Source organism: Garra rufa, chromosome 17 (assembly GCF_049309525.1).
Source record: "Garra rufa chromosome 17, GarRuf1.0, whole genome shotgun sequence".
Classification (NCBI taxonomy): Eukaryota; Metazoa; Chordata; class Actinopteri; order Cypriniformes; family Cyprinidae; genus Garra; species Garra rufa.
In genome coordinates this window covers 4,542,361-4,548,519 of record NC_133377.1, presented here as the reverse complement: position 1 = coordinate 4,548,519, position 6,159 = coordinate 4,542,361, and positions in this window count along the sequence as shown.

The following is a 6,159-nucleotide window of genomic DNA, read 5'->3' as shown; positions in this document are numbered from 1 at the left end:
AATACACGGTTCAATAACCTACAGAGTAATAATTAAAATAAAAATCTATGTGTTTATCAGTAGTTGATGCAATTTTGACGCACTTCTTAAACCTGAAACCTTTCAAAACTTTCTGAATGTATACAAGCAGTAGGCTATTTTAGAAAGGAAAATTTAAAACATGAAAAAGAGGAATTAGGGTGAATCAATAAATTCTGAATAATTTATTGCTATTGTGTAAATATTATATAATCATGTAATCCATAAAAAAGTAACCGTAGTCTGATTACGAGTATTTTAAAATGTAACTTATAACTTAAAATATATATATTAGGGTTTTCACAAAAAATGTAAGTAAGACAACTGTTTTCAACATTCATCATAATAATAAATGTTTCTTGAGCACCAATCAGCATATTAGAAAGATTTCTGAAGGATAATGTGACTAAAGATTGGGGTAATGATGCTAAAAATTCAGCTTTGCATCACTGGAATAAATTACATTATAAAATATATTCAAAAACAAAACTTGTTTGAAATGAATTGTAATCATATTTCACAATTTTACTGTTTTTAGTATGTTTTTAGTCAAATGGAGTGACATCTCCTTGTCAGTGCTATGAATACTGCTGTATGACTACAAAAATTCTTCAAAAATGTATTTTTTTTTCAGTTCTGATATAAGAAGTTTATAAAAGTTTATAAAAAATATTATAAAACAACATAATTTTCTTTTTAGGTCAACTATTTTATTATCTACGCCTCAGTCAATGAAACACAATATCTGCTGTAAGGCATAAAACTCTAAAAATACTGTAAAGTTAAACAACCTCAAAAAACAATATGGCGAGAGGCTTTCGTTTTTGTGCCATTCTCAGACATCCTAGGTGCTCCAGCATATTAAGATTGAAGGATGCAAATGAAAACTTTTCTTGTCATTTAAAAATAAAGGTTTTTCACAACGATGCCATAGAAGAACCATTTTTGGTTCCACAAAGAACAGTTCAGTCAAAGGTTCTTTAAAGAACCATCTCTTTCTTACCTTTTTATAATTTGAAGAACCTTCTTTCGCCACAAAGAATCTTTGTGAAACAGAAAGGTTCTTTAGATGTCAAAGGTTCTTTATGGAACCATTTAGACAGAAATGGTTCTTCTATGGCATTGTGAAGCACCTTTATTTTTAAAAGTGTATGGCTGCTAAAAAAAAATCAGCTTTTCCATCACAGAAAAAGGTTGTTTAAAGTACATTAAAATGAAAAACAGTTATTTTAAATCTTTTTTTTTTTACAATAATTATTATTTTTTTTTTTACGATTTTTACATAATTCTATCATTTTAATGTTTTTATAGTAGTAGTAATCAAATAAAAACTTGTATACTGGTATAAATATTGAAATTTTTGTTTTTTGACATCTGGTCAGTGGTCACTATGAATACTGCTGTATGACTGCAAAAACTCTTATTCAGCAATTCTTCAAAACTTTTTTTTTTCAATTCCAATATAAAAAGTAACAGAATGGGTTTGGAACAATATAATAATAGAAATTATTTAACATATAATAATGACTTTTTAGGTCAACTATTTCATTATCTACGCCCCAGTTTTGAAACTTAATGACAGAACACAATTATTATTTATGACTTATGTGTGTACAATCTGTGTCTGCTGTAAGGCATAAAACTCTAAAAATACTGTAAACTTAAACAACCTAGAAACAAACACTGAAGCTCATGCTACAAGACAGAGCCTAAAAGAACCAAAATGAGTGTTTTTGATTCTCCACTTCTGGAATCTGGATGTGTCCTAAATATGGCGGGAGACTTCAGTTTTTGTGCCATTAGGAGCTCCAGCATATTAAGATTGAAGGATGCAAGTGAAACATTTTCTTGTCATCTTTTGCGAAAAGACAATGTGTTGTTTCAGTATGGCTGCTGAAAAATCAGCTTTTCCATCACAGAAAAAGGTTGTTTTAAAATACATTAAAATGAAAAACAGTTATTTTAAGTCATATTTTTTTACAATAAAAAAATTAATTTATGATTTTTACATAATTCTAAAATTTTAGTGTTTTTATATTAGCAGTAATCAAATAAAAACTTGTATACTGGTATAAATAATAAAAGTTTCGGTTTTTGACATCTGGTCAGTGGTCACTGAATACTACTGTATGACTGCAAAAATTCTTATTCAAAATTTCTTCAAAACATTTTTTTTTTTCAATTCCAATATAAAAAGTAACAGAATGGGTTTGGAACAATATAATAATATAAATTATTTAAAAATATAATAATGACTTTTTAGGTCAACTATTCCATTATTTATGCCTCAGTTTTGTCAATGAAACACAATGAGAGAACACAATTATTATTTAGGACTTGTGTGTGTATGTTAATCTGTGTCTGCTGTAAAGTAAAAACTCTAAAAATACTGTAAACTTAAACAACCTAGAAACAAACACTGAAGCCTAGCTAAAAAGAACGGAGCCTAAAAGAACCAAAATGAGTGTTTTTGATTCGCCACTTCTGGATGTGTCATAAATATGGCGGGAGGCTTTAGTTTTTGTGCCATTCTCAGACATCCTAGGTGCTCCAGCATATTAAGATTGAAGGATGCAAGTGAAAATTTTCCTGTCATCATATGCGAGGAGGCAGACAGTGTGGTTTGATGGCATGTTTCGGCACCGAGCGGGGCAAAGAGCTGCTTTTTCCCAGGCGTAGATGCACACCACGGGGATATTTAGAGCCACAGAAGAGCACTGATTAAAGAGAGAGACAATGGGGAGAGATTGCCATGACATGGTGGCATTTTCCATTCCCGAGCGCTGCCTCTCATGGGCGCAAAAACTGCGGCGTGAAACGTTTGAATTATCCCAGAATGTCAGGAATTTGTTTTGTGGCACCAGCGCAGACCCCTCGCACATTGATCACAAGATCTGAGACACAGCCTTGACTGTCTCTTTTGTCTGCATGCGTGTTGTGGGCGGGTAGGTGGGTGTGTTTGTTTGAGGTGGAACGGTCATAATACACCACATAGGGTCTGGAGGATCTAGACATCAGATGGGGGGCGTGTAGTTGGGGGTCTTGGTGATATGATACCGATTTTGGGGGCCTTAATAGAACCGGCGCCCCTCTGCAGTCTGAAGACACCACTCTCCTCTGTGGTCAGAAAGGAAATCTCGTCTCTCTGTAATTACCACTTAATGTCCTTGTGTCATTCGGAGACGATGTCTCATTGTGCCCCGCGCGTCTTCGCTTTCTCTCCCAGGCTGACGACTGCCAGAAATAAACATGTCAGCCTTTTTATTATCATTTATTTGAGGCAAAGGAGAGTAATAATTGCCATCGTTTTAACCACACGCTTCCGGCCACAAGCAGAGCTTTGTCGTCTAGATGAACAACACTCATTGACTTCTTCCTTCTCATTCCTCAATTTATTAAAGGAATAGCTCATCCAGAATTAAAAAAAAAAATATCTGTATTTCTACTTCTATTATTTTATATTATACACTCAAAAGTGTGGGATCAGTTAAGACCTGAAGTGTTTTTTAAGAAGTCTCTCATGCTCATCAAGGCTTCATTTATTTGATCAAAAATACAGAAAAAACTGTAATTTTTGTTTTAATATACTTGAAAATATAATTTACTCCTGTGATGCAAAGCTGAATTTTCATCAGCTGTTACTCTAGCCTTAAGTGTCACATGATCCTTCAGAAATAATTCTAATATGCTGATTTATTATTGAAATTATCAATGTTGGAAACAGTTGTGCTGCCAAATATTTTTTGGAACCTGTTATTCTTTTTTTAGGATTCTTTAAAGAATAACAAGTTAAAAACAACAGTATTTACTCAAAATATAAATCTTCTCTAACAATGTAAATCTATGCTATCACTTTTTATTAATTTAGCACATCCTAATTTCTTTCAGAAAAAGAAAGAATAAAAATGTACTGACCCCAAACTCTTAAACAGTAGTGTATATTGTTAGAAAACCTTTCTATTTTAAATAAATGCTTTTCCTTTTTAACCTTTTATTGAAAAAAAAAGCCTGGAAAAAAAGTATCACAGGTTCCAAAAAATATTAAGCAACTGTTTTCAACATTGATAATGAATCAGTATTTTAGAATGATTTATGAAGGATCATGTGACACTGAAGAGTAATGATGCTGAAACCCCTGGCAAATTCTGACTTTTTATGAATAATTTTGGACATGCCACTTTTTGTTCAAATGTAAATAAAAGATGAGTAATATTTTTTTCCACAATGATGCCTCCTGTACATCGTCTTATTATCTTTTGGGAGAAGCCTGTGTCATTTCCGTTTCAAGTTGTGTCAAAACTTGCTGGTTGAATAAAAGTAACTTTAAGTCAGAATTTGCCAGGGGTATGAATAATTTCGGGCTTGACTGTATATATATATATATATATATATATATATATATATATATATAATGTTTCTTGAGCAGCAAATCAGCATATTATAATGATTTCTGAAGGATAATGTTAACTGAAGACTGGAGTAATGATGCAGAAAATTCAGCTTTGCATTTCAATAATAAATTACATAATAAAATATATTCAAAAACAAAACAGCTGTTCTGAATTGTAATATTATTTCACAATTGTACAGTTTTTACTTTATTTTTGATCAAATAAATGCAGCCTTGGTAAGCATAAGAGACTTCTTTTAAAAAAACATTACAAAATCTTACCAACCCCAAACTTTTTGTTTATTTAATATGCATTGCCATAGCCAGGTCAGTGCTATGACTAAAAAATTCTTCAAAAAAAATCTTATTATGGGTTCCAATAAAAATGAACAGCATATGGGCTTGGAACAATATAATTATATATAATTATAAAATGTAATAATGATTTTCATTTTTGGCCAACTATTCCATTACTCCCTCAGTCAGTCAATGAGAGAACACAATGATTATATTATGACTTGTGTATGCATGATAATCCGTGTCTGCTGTAAGGCAAGGATTTTGTTTGTGTTAATGTGGAGTGCGTGACAATGGTCTTGCTTGCATCTGTATTTCTGTTTGTGTCTGTGTGGTTTGGATAAGTCTGTGTCCATCCCAATGTGTGTTTGCTGTACCCGAGTGAGTGTGTGACTGCACGCTGTTGTTTGGGATTCTGCCGCCACTACCTACGGGCCGGCCGTCGCTCGGCTGCTCTGGGCTGTAATGACAGGGCCGACTGGCTGTAATTAAGTTCAAACATAGCAGCGTGGTGGACAGAGCCGGAGGCCTGCAGCCCTCAATATCATGCAGGCTGACCACAGACTGACAGCTCTCCAACACCCACCAAACACTGAAACTAAGACCAAACTAAACGCTGAGCTAATCCTAAACTAAGAGCCGGACTAAACTGAGTTGACATGTACAACAAAACTACACAACTTTCTCTGCTGAATACATTGAAATCATGTATATTCTTAGGTAAAAAAAAATGTAAACAGTTGAATAAACTACCAAAAATCCATTAGAGTAATCAGCTATATAGATAAAGATAGTAACTTAAAGTTGTTTTTGCTGGTTTGTGATTGTCTGTTTATCGATCACAAACTGAAACACTAGCACCAGCTTTAAATTAGCTTCTTTAGCTGAGTATGTCAGACAATGTAAGCACATTCTAAACCCATCCTTTTATCTACACCTCCTGCACACTCTGTATAATCCTCTTCTTCTTGGAAAATTAGCTTTCATTGGAATGCTATAACAGATTTTCCAAAGTAAAGTGTTAGGTCGATACAGCTCAGCTAAATGTCTAGGTGTTTCAGAGATTGTAAGATAGCTTTAGAAACATAGAGGATATGAAATTAAAAAGTGTGATGCATTCTGTGATGTTCTTCAATCATTCTTTATTATTAGTCTATCCAATTCCATATTTAGTCTCTTCTGCTCACTAAACCTGCATTTATTTAATTCAAAGTGCAGCAAAAACAGTACAATTTTGAAATATAAAATGGAAAATTAAAATAACTGCTTTCTATTTGAATATATTTTAAAATGTAATTTATTCCCTTGATCAAAGCTGAATTTTCAGCATCATTACGCCAATGATCCTTCAGAAATCATTCTAATATGCTAATGTTATCGATGTTCAAGATTTGTATTATTATTATCAATATTTAGAACAGTTGAGTACATTTTATTCAGGATTATTTGATGAA